The 20,824-nt window shown below is 42.8% G+C and overlaps 1 long non-coding RNA gene across 1 annotated transcript; it reads right to left on the minus strand.

Annotated features, from left to right (window-relative positions):
- Positions 1-1,326: 1,326 nt before the first annotated feature.
- Positions 1,327-16,682, minus strand: LOC146977810 (uncharacterized). Its single transcript, XR_015037219.1, has 3 exons — positions 16,569-16,682; positions 10,282-10,436; positions 1,327-1,492 (listed from the first exon to the last, which is right to left on the minus strand). It is a non-coding gene; the product is annotated as an uncharacterized LOC146977810 (long non-coding RNA).
- Between the last annotated feature and the right edge of the window lie 4,142 nt (positions 16,683-20,824).

Genomic DNA, 20,824 nt, shown 5'->3' on the forward strand with positions numbered 1-20,824 from the left:
AGCAGTCTACTGTGATGGCTTTTACCCTTTTACAGCAAACGCTGAATGTCTCTATCTTTAGTATTTACTGAGGCTGCTGGGTTGGAAACTCCACTAAATGAAGGCCAGCACAGAGATGCTAACACAAGGCTACACAAATTAATAAAACAATAAAATGGAAAATTACTGACTGGGCCTTAAAGCAGAAGTAAGTGATATATTTGTGTTAATATAAGTCTTAAATAGTTATATCTTCCGACAGCAATCACTTATATAGAGTGTTTGGACTGAAACACGGGTCTGTCAGTCCCTCTGCTCTGCTCTGAGCAGGAGGAGGAGAAAACATTTATCGTATCCTACAGTTTTTATCCAATGAGGAGAGAGAACGGCATGCAGGGCTGTGTGTGCAGCCAAGGGACGCCGTGAATTTGGTGACGTAGGGATGAGGACTGTTATGGTGCGTTCAAGGCAACTCGTAACTTGTATTTTTCCGACCGTGAAGTGGTACCAGTTCGATCTGGTACGAGTTCACCGGTCGGAAGTTACGAGTGGCCGTTATAGTGACTTTCACCGGTAAAACAGGTCGGAAAAACACAAGTGGGTTGCCTGGAACGCTACAAAGTCGTAAGTTGTGACATGAAGCTGTAATTTACGATTTCAAAAGCCTGCCTGGAACGCAGCATTAGCCAAAACGACCGGACCACTTACTTCTGCTTTAACAGGCCAAGTTACAGTAGCTAAGCATTGACAAGGCAACTGCAAGGAAGGGAACAGTGTAGACCAGGCCCAGCCCAAACCAACCCAAGCCCGGCAGGTCCACTGACCTCCCACATACCTATGGGCTTTAGCCTGATAATGAGTTGCTGATTAACTTAAAGAGGACCTATTATGCTCATTTCAGGGGCTTTTAATATGATATTAGCGTGGTGAATGTGCAGGTCACAACTTGTCCACCAGAGCGTTTTGGAATTCTTGGATTGTGTATTTGATGAGTTTGATGGGGGAACCGTGGAAATACCATATGCCCCAATAGCTTAGCTCTGAGCAGCTTACGGCTCTGCCCCACCGATCGAAAACAGCTTGCACTGACAATTAAAGGTAAGAAACCTACTGCTAAGACTATAGGGATTATGGCAATGGGCCAATTTTCCAAAATATTGAAGTATCCCTTTAAGATTTAAACTACAATTCAGAGTTGTCTGATTGACAGGAGTCTGTTGAGAGGAGACATGCTGTGCACACACAGTGATGTAATTTAAAACACTGTCACCTTGGTTGGTCTCAGACTATGACTCTAACCTCCAGGTCACTGCCAGTCTCCTACCTGTTCTTGATGCGCAGTTGAACCTCTCCTGCTGAACATGTTCTGCTGTTGTGGGATGGCGATGGTGTTAGTTGTTGCCGTGGTGTTGGTGTAGAAGAGAGAGGAGGTGGAGAAGAAGAAGAGGGAGGAAGAGCAGGGAGCGAAGGAGGTGAAGTTCCAAACTCCTGGACGTACGCTGGTTGAAGCTCCCTGAAGAGAGACAGGACATGAAACTGGTTTTAGTGAGTTCTTAACTTCACTGCACTGAGTTTTTTTTTTTTTTACAAGTGGTGGATGATCCTTTTACATGTCCTGTTTTTCAGATAAATTGTACTGATTCATATTTGATTGATTGATCGTATCTAATTTTAAAAGTCCAGTCTTCTTCTGGCCCACCTATGGTTAAGTGGTAAACAGCCTGTTAGCTGCAGCTGAAGACAGCAGTCCTTGTTCCACTGGGTTAAAAAAAAATCAGTGCTCCTATTAATATTCAATCCACATTTGCATAATCCAGTGTTGATTCATACATTGATCTTTCATGTCTTTTCCACTCTAATGGGGACAAGTGAAGCTGGAGGCACCGGGACATATTCTTCTCAAAGTGATGAAATTAGACATTCACAGTTCACAGAATCCCAGACTTTCATTATTGACATTGAAAGTTATTTATTTCCCCACCTCTATCAAAACATTGATGCCAATGTTCAGTTACGTTCACAAATGTCTGCCCAGAGGCCAAATAAAAGAAACGGTTATTGCAGGTTCATTACATCTTCTATTCAAAAAAAAAAATGATTGACAGCATTTAAATATTTTCTTTGTCCTGGAGAGGAGGGGAGGCTGCTGTGTCCCTCGCTGTACAATGTTCCAGAAAGTCTGGACTGTTACAGTGAGTCAGCAGAAATAATACACACGTCATGCCAGGTATCACATATCTAAGTTGACACTTCACCGTCATTCACATCAGCCACACATTGTAACAGTAGTCTCTATGGGCCAGAACGCTGTTTAATGTGTGAACTTACTTTAATGTGTTAAAGGGACAATTCAAAGCTGCCTGAACCATCCAACACTTTCTCCTCAGGTCAAACTACTACCTCTTGTGGAATGTGTGGAGGAATATTAGCTCATGTATGATGTGCAGCGAACAGACTGTAAAGATAATGTAATGTCAAGGGACGAGGCAAAGGTACAGTTAGGCATTTAACTTAAAGGAAAATTAAGCGTAATTTTCTAAATTACGCTCTACAGCTCTAGGTCCCCGAGTGCGACCATAGGAAAAAATCTGAGAAAAATCTGTGCAGACCAGACCTAGCTCTCCTCCTGCTAGCTGTGCTACACTGCAGTTAAACAGCAAAGTAACGTGTTTTTATCACGTACCTCTGTTCACTCTAGCTTCCAGGGTAGACCTTACTAGTCGACTGTTGAGCTCGGGACTGTTACAAGACTAAAATGTGAGGAAAACATGGATTTAGGAGGGAAAAAATGATTTGGCTGAATAAAACTGCTTTCTTCCCATCCAAAAAACCATGTTTTCCTCGCGTTTTTGTCTTTGTTGATATGGAAACAGTCTTGAGCTCCACAGTCGACTAGTAAGGTCTACCCAGGAAGTTAGAGTAAACAGAGGTACGTGATAAAAACACACATGTAGCACTGATCTCTCATATTAACGGAGTTATACACACTCAGTGTTGTGTGGTAAGGATGTTGCAAAGCATGTTTGTGTAGTGATATTTTGAGCATTATATAGAGGCCAAAGTCGCGGTTAGAAGAATTGCCCCCATTACTTCACTGTTTACCTGCAGTGTAGTGCAGCTAGCAGGAGGAGAGCTAGGTCGTAGCTGCACATATTTTTCTCAGATTTTTTCCTATGGTCGCACTCAGGGACCTAGAGTTGTAGAGTGTTACTTAGAAAATGACCGTAATTCTCCTTTAATTTGGCAAAACTGATACAGAGAGAATCACTGGTAAAAAAAAACAAACTTCAAAAAATAAAATAAAATAAACGCACACCCATCTGGCCAGGTCCTATACATTTAAAGTATTATAATTGTTTCTGCATTTATTGATTGAGAGATGCAGTTTTACTGTGATTCAATGACCAAAAGATGCTGTTAACATCAGAGTTTATACAGTAAATCATACTGTACTGTCATAATAACATCTGCATCCCACAGAGCCGCATCATTATGGATTATCTTTAGGGATGAGATGAATAAAGAACACAATACACAACTTCACAGAAAACAGACACACCCAGGCTTATATCATTCACTGAAGGCATTCCATACACACACAAAAACACACATGCACGCACGCACGCACACACACACACACACAGATACACAAATAAAGGCTCATTAACATGAAACCTGAAGAGCTGGTTGCAGGAATGTGAAGCAGCCACAACACAGTGAAATCACCAGGAGGGGCCATGTTGCCACTTTCCATCTCATCACTCACACTCACACTCACACTCACACACACACACACACACACACACACACACACACACACACACACACACACACACACACACACACACACACACACACACACACACACACACACACACACACACACTTTCCTCCTTGTACCTTTAACCTGGCACTGAGCTCACCTGATGACTTCCAGCTACTTAACAGTAGAGTCTGAATCGATCACCTCCTCAACTGGATCTCAGGTCTGTTGTCAAAACTTTGCTGTGTCTGCAGTGGCTTCACAAAAACCACAGACATAAGGGGAATATCAAAAGTATGGAGGAAAAAAAAAAGAATTCTCTTTTTGTGAACACAGCTACCATCCCATATGACGAGGGTGTGTGAGGTCACCGTGTTTATCCTCCTGAGGATTTGAATATTGGAACAGGAAGTCAAGCACACAGCCTCACAGTGAACTGCACCTGTTGCTCAACTCAGCTCCAGAAGAGAAACAGCACACACACACACACACACACTGGCACAAAAGACTAAACAGGGCTTTAATAATACTGTGTTAGGAATAAGAATAATTTTAAAGGGATAGTTCATAATTTGGGCAAATCCACCCATTGCCATAATCCCTATAGTCATAGCAGTAGGTTCATTACCTTTATTTGTCAGTGCATGTTGTTTTGAGATCGGCGGGGCAGAGACGCGAGCTGCTCAGGGAACATAATGGAGGTGAACGGTACAGGTCCCCTGTCCCTCATCAAACTCATCAAATACACAATCCAACAACTCTTTGCAAGTTGTGACCTGCACATTCACCACGCCATGAAATAATCATATATAATTATGTAACATTACGACACACGAAGCAAATACTCGGAATTAGGCCTACTTTTGCTTGTGAAATCACTCCGCCCAGCAGCCATGTCTGAAATGTAGTTCCGGCTATGCATTTACCTCTAAAACAACTCTGTCTCGTAATGTTACATTATTATCTCATAGCGTGGTGAATGTGCAGGTCACAACTTGTCCACCAGAGTGTTTTGGAGTTGTTGGATTGTGTATTTGTTGAGTTTGATGAGGGACAGGGGACTACTGTATGTACTGTTACCTGAGCAGCTTGCGTCTCTGCTCCACAGATCTCAAACCAATATGCACTGACAATTAAAGGTAATTAACCTTCTCCTATGACTAGAGGGATTATGGCAATGGACGAATTTGCCAAAATGTTGAACTATCCCTTTAATAATAATTAGAATAATGATGCATATTCTCTCTGGGGTCACAAAGAGGTCACATAGACAGTAACATATTTGTAATATACTGAAGTTGACATACATTCTGCTCAGTTCTGTTCTACAGTGAAAAGGTGCCAATCCACTGTCAATGGATCTCAGTCCTCCTCGCTATGTTTAAACACAAGAACACTCTCTCTGAGATACGCACACTAAGCTGTTGCCTAGGAGACAGCATTGTGGCAGTCTGTCCCTGTAATGACTTCCTCCTCATCTCTTTTGAGCAGAGAAACTCAAACATTCATTCGGCTCGGTTGCGTCAACTAGCGACAAAAGAGCACAAAAGCAGCGTCACGGGAGATGAATGAAAGAAGACGTAGCAAGACGACAGAGCTTCACATTCCACTTGACCTTCATTTATCACTAAGTGCATTTCAGGTTTTGACTGACCTGTTTTATTATTTACATTTTAATTTGTTCATTTAAAAACTGAATGGATAAAGATACATACATTTTATTGGGTTTTTTTAATTCTTTATTGTGCAATACAAGTGGCAAACATAAAGACATGACACAGCACAAGACAGGAAGAACCTAACACTGCAACACAGCAGCCGAAAAACTTAATTAATTGATTGAAAGGAGAAAAAAAAGCAGCCAACCAAAGACAGTTAAATAAATAAAACAGAAAAAACCTCTCTTTTTTCCCTCCTCCTTCATTTCTCCTCCCTTTGAAGGGTCAATTTTAAAGTTATTAGTTCTCCTGCATTGGTTGTGTCAGGCCTACTGTACCTCACTGCAAATAAGAAAAAACTCACACAGGAGAATAACTCACAGTCATGTTACACCACAACCAGGACGAAGCAAGTTAAAGTTCCTGTCACCATGACAATGAAAGCGGACAAGAACATCATACGGATCACTGTACCCAACTATCATCATCTCAGTACACACATACTGTATGCATGACATCCTGACCCACACACACATACACACACACTAACACGGACTAACTCCACACAGCATTGTGACATCATGACTCATTTCCTGCTTCAATCTCTGCTCAGCTCTTATCTCTCTCACCCTCCTGCGCTGTGATTCATAGTTCTGAGTTATCTCTCAAAGTTTATTCAAAGACTCTGTACCAATAGGCCTATGTGTGCACCACCACTTCTGAAAAAAACAACAACAAAATACAGGAAGAAACCAATACATTAGATTTAGAACAAGCTGGAAAACTTTATTTAGCAAACTGCTCACCAGAACAGAATGAGGAGGGACAGGTGTTGTTTTCTGTGGTCAGTTTTGCATTCTGTCTGAGTCACACAATCACAACTAAACTAAATAAAGCGTGTGCAAATACTGAGAGCGGTGAAGAGCGGGAGAGGACATGGCAGCCAAACCTGCTCAACAGAATACTGACTGTCTGTCTGACAAAACAAACATCCACTGTAAAACCTCCAGATGCCATCTGTCCGTCCCAGATTTATGACAGAGGATCTGAATAGGTGAATAGACGCATTTGGAGGCAGTGCACGCCCAGACAGAGCAGCAGGCCCAGCACCTACAGGGCCTGCTCTCCCACACAGGGGCTGGGTTGCCATGTCCTGTGCTGCCTTCATGCCCGAGCATCTCCTCTTCATAAGAGGTAGTAACCTAACCTGGTCTTACCCGGGTAACCGATTACTTTAATAAAATAGAATGAGGTCGTGTCTGACGGACAGAGCGCAGCTGGAGCATAAATGCGCTCTGTCCGCATTGACAGAGTATTGCCCGACACGGGGTCATTCCTATGTTCCCACAGCCCTATGTTCCCACAGCCTTATGTTCCCACATTTCTAACTTTTGTTGTCACTGAAAATTAGGCCCAATGTTCCCACAGCCCTTTGGTCCCACCATTGGTTGGGTTTAGGCAATGAAGAAAAGAGTTGGTTAAGTTTAGTAAAAAGACCCGGTAGAGGCTAGACAGGCCAGATAGACAGAGTCCAGATAGGTAGAGACAGTCCAGTGGGAACATAGGGCCTAATTTTGAGAAAAATCTTAGAAATGTGGGAACATAAGGCTGTGGGAACATAGGACTGTGGGAACATAAGGCTGTGGGAACATAGGCATGGACCGACACACAGCGTTGTCAGACAAAATATCAGGTGGATAATAAGAGTAGAGACTGGAGTTGAAGATGCACATATGGGGCATGTGTATCTTTATGCCGCAGCTGCCTCTGAGGAGAAAACCTTTTTTTTCCCCAGTCATTAGCGGTGCTTATTTATTAGTCCACACTACATTTTGGTGCCTACGCTCCTCTCTGCCTCGCATCGTCTCAGGAAATAACTGGGAATATTTCAGGATGCTTGTAGGCTGAAAGTCTATTTTCTAACAGACTTGATGACACCTGTCGTCTCCCTCCCTACAGCTCACCCCAAGGGAACCATCACAGATTCTTGTAAAAGGTTTGAAAGTTCAAGGCTCAATCCAAAAATTATTTTACACAGCAAAAATTCATGTTGCTTGATCCGAAACTATTTAACACTACGAAAAAGCTGAACCATGGCATGATAATGTAGTTTAATCTGATGCTAGACTGCACTCTAACGTGCCGTTTTTTTAATCCTAGGTTAACCGGGTAATAATTCATAACCGATTAGCAGATTGCCTACTCGGGTACTTGAGTACCCGGGTAACCGTGCACATCTCTAGTAGGGATGGGTATTGATAAGAATTTAGCGATTCCGATTCCATTATCGATATTGCTTATCGATTCGATTCCTTATCGATTCTCTTATCGATTCTCATTGGGTGAGGGAATAAAAGAGAAATGGGTTTGTTTGCATTAATGCAGTGGTTCCCAACCTTTTTTGGCTCATGACCCCTTTTGACATCACAAATTTCTGGTGACCCTCAATCAAGATGAGCAAGCTCAGATATTTGTATATGCTGCATTTTATTTTATCTTGATTTATATTCAAGAAAGTGAATGTATAAAGAATATAGTTGTTTAAGATTGTGAAAAATAATTAGTTAAAAAAAAAAAATTAATCAATTACTAGACATTTAAGGCGATCCCATTTGAATTCCAGGCGACCCCACATGGGGTCCCAACCCCAAGGTTGAAAACACTGCATTAATGGCTCTGACATTAAAAAAGTAGACAGGACCGACCTGCCTGGACAGGTTAACACTAGACCACTGTGGCTGTGGGCCAGCTGTGCTCACAGGAGGAATTTAACAATGTTTCCATTACATGGTTTTTATGCATCTGTATCTTCTCACTAGTTATTGTTTTCATAACGTTCGTTTTTATGCGGAGTGAGCGAGTGAGCGAGCGAAAGAGAGAGAGCGCGCAAGAGAAAAGACACACGGCGCACCGTTTCACCTGGCTACGAGCAAAACCTGAAACGAGGTGGTTGGAAATGAAGAGAGAAAAACACAAAGAATAGACATGTAGCCTGTTCAGGAGACGTTGACCTGTCCTCACGGCGTGAGGGAGGGAGGACCGGAGGGAGGCTCTGGCTCACAGGTTAGTGATGAAGAAACGTCACTGTCAGCTGCATCTGTCAGCAGCTCCGCTCCACACAGACACGCCACTAACTTTATTTTGGGAGAACAAACGGTGACACGTGGATATAAACACTAAGCACCCTCATTTATAATGAAGATTGATTTTAACGGAACGTTACGTAACGTCATTAATCAATTAATGCGCGAGTTTCTGAACCAAACGGAATCGATAAGGGAATCGTTAAAGCAGACACGCACACGATTCCAGGAATTGATCCAAGTTGGAACCGGTTCCGAAGAGGAACCGGTTTTCGATACCCATCCCTAATCTCTAGTGCTAAGCTACGTCTGTAGAAACAGCTGCGTGGCTGCCAATTCCTGCCAAACCTCGACCAACACCAAACATTCATACACATCCAAATAGGGCAAGGTGGGTAAGGTGTCTTGCCCATGGACACTACGACAGCGACTGGGACAGACCGCCAACCGCCAACCCTCCGATCACTGGACGACATGCTCTGCCACCTGAGACACTGCCACAGCATAGTGACGTGGCCTCTTTCCTTCCTTCCTCCTTATTCTTCATTGGTTAAAGCAGAAGTAAGCGATCCGGTCGTTTTGGCGAACTTCTTGTCAGCCAATGGAGTTAGCAGACCCCGCCCTCGTCCCTACGTCATCACATTCACGCGCATCACTTGGCTGCACACACAGAGAGCCCCCCCCCCCCTTTGGAAACTATCACAGTGTGTCAATAGTAAATATCTGGTCTGATACCTTGGTCAAAGTTACAGTATGTGAGAGCTCAAGTTTCCTGGGTTTCTCATTCTTTTGCAGGCTGCTGCTTTGTTTCCCCGTTTCACTGTAAAACTGTAGAAAACTTAAATAATACACTGATATTGCTGAAAATATTGCAAAAGAGTGTTTCTTGTTTAACTTTATGTCTTTTAGAGATCATTTCATCTTCCACTTACTCAACTGTTCACATTAACAGACATGTGGACCATGGGTGCCCAAACTTTTGCATGTCACTGTATTATGTATCTCACTGATTAGGAACATGCTGTGCAGAGTTGTGACACAATAACTCACCGATATGTTGGTTCTGAGAACTGTGTCCCAAGTGGATCACTACAACCCAATGCCTGGACTCATGACATTGTACTAGACTGGATAAAGGCCCAATTCACTTGGAGAGATGTCACTTGGTGAACCAACCAACCAGTCCAAGGGCTCTTTCCATATTGGCATGGATCTAACTGGGACATTTCACAATGCAGCATCCACTGATTCAGGTCATCTTCTGAGTTGGGAACCAAAAAGACTTGCTAAATGACCAAAATTATATTATACACACTCTATGGATTATTGGGTATTAAGTCAATTTAGACCAGTGTATGCCACATTCAGACACATGGCCTTGTTGAATCCATCTCAGCATTTTACAAAAGCAATCTGCCTCTTCCTCTGCTCATCATAACGACCCATAATTTGACCAGCACTATTTGAAAAATGAGTAGAAAAACCACTGATGCTCGTGGTTTACACATTTCTATACCGTTCTATACCATTAGGGAGGGATATGCTAAGTAAGGAACCACCAAGAGCATCACCCGTTCTCCAATCCCTCAACTCAGGAATGATGAAATACAGTTTAACTGTCAAATTCTACTGTTCAGTACCACATAGTTCAGTGTTTTGTTTTTTTTCTTTTAGAAATTCTTCTGTACTGTATATGTGTGTGTGTGTTGTCTTAAACAAAACTGTAAATTCTCTCTACAGGATCTTCAGCAGTATCAGTCAGCTTTACTTTGGTGTTAATGAGGTTATGGTTCTTTACCTGCGAACAGTGAGCGTCAGAGTCTTGTGCGATCCTTTGACCAGAGCGATGGCCTCCTGTCTGAATCCAGTCAGCTCTACGTCATTGATGATGATGATTTCATCCCCCGCCAGCAGAGGCTGCTCCAAACGGTCGGCCTTCCCATCCTCCTCTACCTGCACACACACATTAACACACACAATGTTACAGTGTAAATAAAGTAGACGTGTCACTGATTTTACTGCTGCAATGTGTGTGTGTATCCGTGTGAATGCACCGTAAGAAACACAGACGTGGGGGGGTCATTTACAAATTACCGGTACCAGACGTCCCCAGGTAATACTAATCCCATGCGAATAGGGTTTAAGAATCTATTTCCAACTTTGAACTCAGAAGCCTATCTCTTTTCTACTCTCTCAAAACCCTGACCTTTTGACCTCAGAGTGCTGACTTTAAATTCTGAGTTCAAATCAGAATCGTTTAGAAAACAAATCTGCCTAAATGTGTGAATTTCTACAAATAATGAATTCTTATCAGCCACTGTACGCTTTGTCATTTTAAATGTTAAGGTGAATGGTCACGGTCTAGAATTGAGAAACTGCACTGCGGTCCATTTCAAAGGAAGGAGCCACAAAGGATTTAAAAGTATGTCATGACTCAACTAAGACTCATACTGTCGCGGTTTGAGGAGAAACACAGGACCCAGATGCAGACACAAACATGAGAGAGTGAGTTCAGAGTAATTTATTAAGAGAGAAGGGACAACAACTCAAAAAGGTCTCCACTTATCCAAATGTGAAATCCCCCCCAAAAAAGGTCAGTGGGTATTAAATCCCAGACATCACAAAAAGAGAAACACAAAAGGGGTCTACAACCAAACCACTAAGGTTACATCAAAAGAACCAAGAGACACAAAGGAAAACCACAGACTGACCAGGAAGAGCACAGGGAGGAAAAACACACAGGAGGGAGAGAACAGGACATGATGAGACAAGGTAGACCCGGCAGACTCAAAAGACAGAGGTCAGTTACAAATGAGACACAGGTGTGGGACACAGACAAAGCTAGACACAACGAGTCAGGAAGAAGACACGAGAGGATTTTCAAAATGAAACAGGAAAACTCAAACTAACCAGGGGAACAGAGGAAGGACGTGACTCCAGTCCTGACTTTATCAGAGCTGATAGTGATGCCTCTTAGCAGCCTGTCAGTGCAGTGTGTGTCTTTGTTTATCCATTTATCACACTGTCTGTGTGTGTGTGTGTGTGTGTGTGTGTGTGTGTGTGTGTGTGTGTGTGTGTGTGTGTTCTCCCACTTTAAGGTCACATTGTCTTGTTCTCTCAGATAAACTCAATCAAATCCCGACAGATTGTCAAAATGTGTCTGCACCAACTTCACCAGCTCAGACTGGATTCCAACATGTAATGTATGTGGTGGATTATTAAAGGGATAGTTCAACATTTTGGCAAATTGGCCAATTGCCATAATCCCTATAGTTTTAGGAGTAGGTTTGTTACCCTAATTGTCGGTGCAAGTTTTTTTTAGAACGGCGGAGCAGAGCTGCAAGCTGCTCAGAGCTACACTACAGCTCTGCCATTGGCTGATGTCTCAGGCATCGCCTCACGCGTCTCAGGCATTGCCTCCGAACATTATTCACCCCACTCTTTTCGCATCGGCGCAGCATCCACGGCTGCCAGCCAAGGAATATCTGAGCACACGATTCAGATCATGGGGCATTGGTCTTCTCAGGCATACCACACTTACATCCGCAACAACCTAAGCGATCTGCATCAAACCCACTCACGATTGTGTTTAATTTAACAATGACTCTTTGGGGGTTAACTTCAGCCCGGGCACGACGAACCACCGGAGGCAGAACCCCCACTCAGAGTCTCCACTGCCTGGCTGAAGACCTCCTAACCCCCCCTTTACACCGTTCATTATCTCTGATTTCATTTCATTAAAAGAAATTCTAAAACTCACAATGTGTCGGCGTTGTCCTAGGTTGTGAATTATAATGTAGCCAGAACCACAACATCCCTCTGCTCTGTGTTTGTTGAGCTGCTCCAGATAATATCTCTTACAGAAATACAGCATTTTACATGAAGACAAGTTGTTTCCCTGAGGAGGTGGGGTGTAAGGCTGTAGCCATGAGTGTAAAAGAATGCAGGAGTCCCAGTCTGTCTGGAAAGCTTAACTCTATCTGGTCAAACAGAAAATAATGTGTCTTGAGGAAGTCAGTCTTCTACTGTTACACTTCTACCATCTACTGTTTGGAAGTAACTTGGTCAAAATGTCCTATATGTCCTATCATCCACCTTGTCTCTGCCCATATTCAGGATTCCTGGTTTGAGTTTGAGGTTAGGATGAATCTGACTTCTAATACCTGAGTAACAGCATGTGGATAACAGGTCCATGTGCTTGGTGGCCAACATTTTTTTGTTTTGAAAATGGGTATTTCTAAATGAAATTAGGACACGGCTCGATTTGCCTGCTCTACAAGTGCGCCTGACAACTTTGAGAATTCTGGGTAATTTGAATAATAATCCATTAGCAGCCAAAAGACCCTGCCTTTCAGTTCAAACTGGTTAATTACAGCCTTTCTCCATGGTTCCTACTGCTTGTCGTGTCAGCATTTGTGATCTCATGGAAGTAACTCTCCCTAGAAGTACTGGTATGGCTTATCCAGCTTCACCAGGTGACTTCATCTGTTCCATCCCTCTCCTCAGGTTTTCATCTTCCTGTGTTTCATTGGCCATATCAGTCCATTTTGTGTCACACTTTGGTATTTGAGCTCTGATAGAGTGCACATGAATCTGCACTGTGGTGTGTGGTGTTGTGCTACCACTTAATGTCAAGTCTCAGTATTAACAACTGTTGTTGACATAGGGAAGTAGTGTCTGTTTTTCTATTTGTGCATAATCTATTTCCATTACTTTCATGGATTATGATGCCTCTGTGAATAGGCATGGGCCAGTTACCCATTACCAGGTATACCAAAGTTTGAAAAAGTCAATCATTAATATTTCCTGTCATACCATTCCTACAGTAGGAGCTGATTGCCCTCCAAGTTAAAACAACTTGACAGAAAGTGCAGGAATCTGTCAGCTGTACAGTAATCTGTGTTTATGATGAATGAGGGACAAAAGCCCGTCGACTGACACCTGATGACTCTAAAGTTATCCAAAATCTTCCAAGGAGGAAAACAAGATGACCATTAGGAAGTTACAAGAATTAGGCGAGGTTACTCTGTTGCTTGATTCAGTTGGTTTGGATTCAGCTTATAAAAATAAAACTTATAGACAAACATGGCCACAACAGGCAAGATGGCACAAGCCAAGAGCATGGCTCAGGGTCCTGGCTTTAGAGCTGTGGCTGAGCATCACTAACAGGCATTCAGTAGAAAAATTGAAAAAAGTAGAGTTAAGAAGAACTGAACTCCCTGTGACATGATCACAGCTGTATTCCGGGGGGGGGGCTTCAGGGCCATTTTTGTTTCAGTTTAGAGAAGAGAGTAAACTTCCATGTAACTTTTAATTTCTAATCTCATGTTTACCTATTAAACGTGCACATTTGTCTTCCACCATGAAATATTAGAGGAAACAACATATTAGTCTGACAGCACTGGTAGTTAGGCCACAGAAAGGAGGGATACAAACGTGCATGTCATTATACATCCTTTATTATGGCCTCAATTTAAAGCAAAAGTAAGCGATCCGGTCGTTTTGGCTAACTTCCTGTCAGTCGATGGAGTTAGCAGTCCCCGCCCTCGTCCCTACGTCACCACATTCACGCGCATCCCTTGGCTGCACACACAGAGAGGACTGCCCCTTTATGCCGTTCTCTCTCCTCATTGGATAAAGGTTGTAGGATACAAGGAAAGTTTTCTCCTCGGCTTACAGCAGAGCAGAGTGACTGACAGACCCGTGTTTCAGACCAAACACTCTATAGAAGTGATTGCTGTCGGAAGATATAACTATTTAAGACTTATATTAACACAAATATTCCGCTTAAGCATGGTGCAGGTGGTGAACTGATCACACATAATAATAAAGCTAAAAGTGACTAAGTGTGGATTACAGAGCCACATGTCTGAAAAACAGAGACTACAACTGCAACAAACGCTCTAATCCCTTGACATGTGCAGCGAGTTCCACAGCAGCCGCGCCTACACCACGCATCCAGTCTGTTCCCGGCCTTAAGGAGCTGTGCTGCTCTAACCTAGTCTTCTGCAGAATGAGAGGAGGGTCTGGAAAGATTTGATACTCTGATGACTCAAAACAATTCCAGGAAAGCACAGGGTGTTGGTTCAGGGGTTAGGATTTCAATGTGTGCAAGTGAAAATCATTAGTAGTCCATCAATATTAATGTGAAATGTGAAATGTGAAATTTTAGCACTCATAATTTACTGCCACTGTTATGATTGTGAGCCAATCTCTGCACAGTTACAGTGAGAGGAGTAGATTAAAGTAGAGCTAGTGCAGATGTTCATAAAGGGGAGTTTGTTTACATCTTTACTCTTCAACTTCATTTGGATACCAGTAGGGCTGCCTGCAACTATAACGATTATTTTCATTATAGGTTAATCTGACGATTATTTAAACGATTAATCGATTAGTTGTTCAGTCAATAAAAGTTTAAAAAACATCAATCAGTTTCTCAAACCACCAGACGACGTCCTCAAATGTCTTGTTTTGTCCACAAATCAAAGAGAGACTCGGTTTATTGTCATAAAGGAACAAAGAAACCAGAAATATTCACATTTAAGAAGCTGGAATCAGAGAATTTTGACTTTTTTTCTTTAAAAAACTCAAACCGATTATTCGATTATCAAAATAGTTTACATTAATTTAATAATCGATTATTGTTCAATTCATCGATTAACTGTTGCAGCTCTAGACACCAGTTATGAGACATTCACATTTAAAACTCATTCAATCTTTTGAACGTGTTATGTGGAGCCTGGATCAACAGAAATGTCTGGGCTGCCTCAGAACCACAAGACCTGCAGTGCACTGATGACAAACAAACTGGGGGTGAAATGTGGTCTATTATAATCCATCTAAAAACCTCATAAATTAAAATCTGTAGATAAAACTCTATTGAAACAGTATAGGTGATGATGTAAAGCAGCGTTCGAGCACAAAGAGAGATAATAGATACGTGAAAGGTTCATTCAAGAGAATGACAGATAGTGAAATACACAGACCCTGAAAGACAAAGGAACTGTGGAGCTGACAGACAGCCTGACAGACAGTCGGGAATCAAGCAGTTGTAAAGCAGTGTGATAAAACACATCTACACACAGACACAGTACAGAACAATGCTGTGAGCAAGTCTGCATAGCACCCAGGAAAAGCATCATTCCCATTCCTGTCCTGTTTCATAGCTGTTTGGCCTCTGTCCCAGAAGAATCCTCACTCACACACACACACACACACACACACACACACACCAGTCTGCTGATTTGCATTTTAATAAAATTAGGCCACAGTGACTGGAAGGACAGAGGGGGGGTCATTTGTGGTATTATACTGAGGTTGAGAGGACTAGATATGTCAAACGGTTCATAGTGTCATTTCCAACAGCCTATCTGAGTGTGAAAAGCTGACAGATGCTGGATAATAAATCACAGTAATAATAATATCATATCAGTGTTCAAAACATATCTCTAAGATCCCTGAACCAAGAACTGGAGCTTTGCTTGGCTCCTGATTCAGTGGAGGCTGATCTCAATACAGCTACAGTGAATAGTTGTCAAGTGTTGTGTATTTGGGTAGGCCTGGCCATCATTCAAGTATGTAAACAATGTACTGTCAGTTTATCATTATAACAGCTTTTAACAATAAATGGAATGCTTATTTGAGCAGACTGACAGTGCAGCGGCAGCCTAAATGAAAGTATTATCAGATACAAAGGAATCTGTTATATTTTTCATAGCTTGTGGAAGTCAGTGGTTTGGGCTTGTAAACTCTGACTGTCAATGAGCTTGAAGGACATCTGACTTCTGCTGCCGTCACTGGCATCAGCCTCAAACACCATTAACCAAACATGATCTTTCTGATATGTTGTTGTGGTGACATGTAAAGCCCTTTGAGACAAACTGTTTGTAAAAACGGGCTATACAAATAAAATTGCCTTGCCTGGCCTATTATGTCAATAACCACTTTATCTGGTCTCTCCAGCACTGTGAGGTCCATAGCCTATTGAACTTCAGTTGAGTGAAGTGACCGTGCATGTTAAACTGTCACAGCAGAGGATGGTGACACAGACCCGGTGTCACTCAGTGACTCTCCCCCCCCCCATACCTTAGAGATGATGAGCGGTGCTCCGTGCTCCAGGCCGCCCTGCAGCGTGAAGCCCCAGGGTGCTGCGCCCTGCAGCCGGGCCTCCACCAGCACCCAGCCGCCGTCCGCCGGCTCGTCCCCCGCCCGGTGGCCGGCGCCGCTCTGCATCGCTGCTCTGTCTTCAGCCGGCTACGGCCGGCCGGGCGGGCGGACCGGGAGGGGAGGATAGTGGAGAAAAGAGTTCTCCTTCCTTCACGACCGCATTTCCCTCATTCATTGAAGTCTTAGCTGAGACCAAGGAAAGCAGGAGGAGGTGTCCGAGCACCGAGCCGCGCTTCCTGCAAAGTGCATTTCTGAAGCGCCTGAGTGCGACTGATCCGCACGAACAGCACGAAACTATCCACTGGTTTTACTGGAGGAGAGAAAAGTCCAAATGAACGGAGGGGAGCTCCCAAACAGAAAAACTGACCTCTCTCTCTCTCTCTCTCTCTCTCTCTCTCTCTCTCTCTCTCTCTCTCTCTCTCTGTCTCTCTCTCCCTCTCTCTAGAAAATCAGTTTAGCATTACAATGGGATTTCCTGCGACTCACTGAGCGAAAAGAAAAGAGATACTAACTCACACAGAGAGGTGGAGTGAGGTAGAGCGAGGCAGAGAGGGGGGCAGGAGAGGATAGAGAGAAACTAGAACGAAAGAACAGTTAACAGTGAGGAAAGAAAGAAAGAAAGAAAGAAAGAAAGAAAGAAAGTGTAATACACTACAAAAGAAAGAAAGAAAGAAAACGAACAGATAAGAAAAGACACACAAAGTTTCCTGGCAGTGTTTCCTGTGTGTGTGCTGATGAGTTGTAATCCAATCCTCCACAGCAGAGCTGAGCCCTGCAGCTGGAGGACTGGAACTGTTTCCCTTTACCCTGAAACCAGATTACAGGCTGAGCCAGACCGCTGGATCAAACAGGACTCACTATAGGCTACTGACCATCAGAGTTTACACCAGCTCTTCAATCATCAGGTTCAGGACAGCATTAAACCACAGTTATAGTAGCCTACCTTTACAAATATGACATTTTAACCTGGATGAAAATTAAGTGAAGGATATCCCTGTTTTCCAGTGAGACTTGAGGTTTTATTTACTGCTGTTGCTTGACTCAAATGTCATCAAGTATATCAGATAACAGGAGCGACAGGTGGCAATGGTTTACTAGAGAGTCTGGATCAGGTTCATTCAGGCAAGGTGACATTTTTCTCCTGAACAGCAGCAGTCCCTATGGATGTGAGTTAAACAGAGCACACGTGCCTGTCTGTCTGCACTGACTGTGTCTGTGGCTCCCTCTGTCTCACCAACCGGTCTCACAGTCAAATGAGCTTTATCAACGACACAAGATGAAGTTAAAGGGATAGTTCAGCATGTCGGTGCATGTTGTTTTGAGATCAGCGGAGCAGAGACGCGAGCTGCTCATTGAACACAATGGAGGTGAGCGGTATTTTCGCCTTTCCCTCATCAAACTCTTCAAATACACAATCCAACAACTCAAAAACGCTCTCATGGACACGTTATGACCTGCACATTCACCACGCTATGAGATAATAACAGAACATTACGAAACAGAGTTGTTTTCGAGGCAAATGTGTAAACGGAACTACATTCCAGACAGTAACGTAAGTTGTTCTGAGTATTTGCTTCAAGTGTCGTAATGTGACATAATTTTACGTTATTATTTCATAGCGTGGTGAATGTGCAGGTCACAACTTGTCCTCGAGAGTCTTTTGGAGTTGCTGGATTGTGTACGATAATACTGTGTTGCGTTAGCTTAGCAGTTTGCGTCCTTGCCCCGCCGATCTAAAAACAGCTTGCACCGACTATTAAAGGTAATGAACCTACTATAGGGATTATGGCAATAGGTGAATTTGCCAGAATGTTGAACTATTGCTTGAAGGGAAAGTATGTGAATAAGAGTTGAAACTCCCTGCTGTTGGTGGCCTGTCCCCTGTCCGCCCTGTCCCTGGAGATTTCCCTAGAGACAGAGCGGTAAGATGGGAAGTGGAGCAGAATGGCAGACGTCTAATGTCTGGGATTAAACTAGAAACTTCTCATGATACAATGACAGTTTTTAGGTCACCACACCTTCATAGAATCTTTAATTCGACTGTGCCTCGATATTGGTATTGTAACACTAATAGAAAGAGTAGTGAGTCCGAGGAGTAGTATGACACCAATATCTAAGCTCTAAGTTCAGTTGGAGGATTAATAAGCAAAACACAAGTGTTAAATTTAGACAATAACTGGGTGCATTTATTCACCATAGGAAATAGAAACACTTCTCTCAATAAGGTCTAATTCACCTCTATGTTATGCTTTGACAAAATGATAAAACCAAATACAGTAGACCAAGTTCAAGTGAAATTAAATGTACCTCTGTTTACCTCAGAGCTCTGTAAGATATCACAAATAAGAAAGAAAACACAATGATTCAATTGGCCAATGTAAATTACTGTACCCGGGTACTGAAAATAATAAACTTAAATGAAATCACCTCCACTGTAAAGTGGGATCTTCCTCACAAAAGGAAATTAGTCCTTCAGTTCAGTTGCAGTCTTTTCAAGTTCAGTTTAGTCAAGTCAAAAGTTTCAATGTCTCCTTTTCGGTTAGTTCAGTCTCAGTTCAGTTATGTAGGGGCCCCCTTTTTATGTTGTTTTGTCAAGTTTCTTATCTGGAATCCAGTTGAAGCTGTCCTGTTGTTTCTCGATCCACGGAGTGGCTCCACTTGCAGCTGTACTAGCGGCCTGGCTGCCGCTCACCCGCTGAACCCACCGCGAGTCGCCGTTGTCTCCTCTCAGAAGTCAACCACAAAAAAAAAACCAACCTGCATAGTGCACAGTTTAACCTTAGTTAAAGTCCATATTGATTCTTTAAACTATGCAGCATTAGTAAAACCTAACAGCTCGTTTTTCTCTGATATCTTTTTCATCTTTACTTTTTTTCACACAGTCACAACAGAATACATATATATGCCTTCAAGAAAATAAAACTTAAAAGGCTATTTTTCTGTTAGCAGTATTTCTTTCACATCTTGAAATCAACAGCGATATGCATTTTCCAAACACATCACGTTTCTCCGATTGGTTTTTTCATCATTCACGGTCATTGAAATTAGCTCAGGCTAACACAGTTAAAGCTAACACTGAAAACACAACACACTCACCGGAGAATAGTCATCAAAACACACTAGTTAGTTATCCTCCTTAATCTTCTGGCAACACAACGTCGTCCCGAACAACTTTAACCTTTTCTCGGACAGCAAAAACATAAAACTTAACGGATATATCAACATTCACTCCACGCTGCTCACGAAAAGCTGCATTCACACTTGCATTCATCTTGTTTTTGTTCACTTCCTCCTTCTTCCTCATTTCTACCGCTGATTTCTAGACCCACTGGTGAGCGTAATACGCCACCTTGTGGACATTTATATGCTACTACATGCAAAAATCACAACACTTAAAACCATATACACTATGTTAAATTTATGGGGGCTACATCCTCCCCTCCTGACCTTACATGCGTCTCTGCATGTTCAACATTCTTACACTGTCTCTGACACATTAGGCTGTAACTGACAAATGTATGGCATAGAATCAACTGTAAGAGCTTCAGTAAATGCTTTATCTAATCCCCTTAATAAAGACTGCATAACTTCAACTAAGGGGTTACCTAATGATGGATAAGTCAGTCTCTTAGGGGGGACTCTTTCTCTTGTGGACCTCCTTTCCACAATCTCTGCATGATCGGCTTCCTCTTTGTCGTCCTCATCAGAAGCCAGAGAACTCCCCTCTTCTCCTGTTTTCCCCAGTTCTTGGGGCTCCTGTGTTCCTACGGCCTCAGCCACTGGCTCAGCTATTATGCTGTCAGGTATCTCCTCAAATCCTTGTGGCTCAAAGGGCGTGGCCTCTGGATTAAGAGCGGACTCCTCCGGTGCTTCCTCATCACCACTCTCTGGAGTGGACTCAGATGGAGAGAGATCTCCAGCGGTAATTGGGATGTTACCTCCAACAGGACTGTTTTCCACAACTGTATCTCCCTGCTCTGTGGATGCAGTTGCCTCAACTGACTGCTGGAGACCATCCATCTCTCCTTCCTCTTCTTCTGTTGCACTCCTGTCAACTGTAGGTGCAGAGTCAGGGTAGTAGTAGTCAAAAGCATCACTTTCACTTTCACATTCAAATTGATTCTCCTCACACTCTCCATCACCATAAGTTTTGTTGTCAGTTACACTGTTGAAAC

This window comes from Trachurus japonicus, chromosome 12, assembly GCF_045865225.1.
Source record: "Trachurus japonicus isolate A0001 chromosome 12, Traja_1.0".
Taxonomy (NCBI): domain Eukaryota; kingdom Metazoa; phylum Chordata; class Actinopteri; order Carangiformes; family Carangidae; genus Trachurus; species Trachurus japonicus.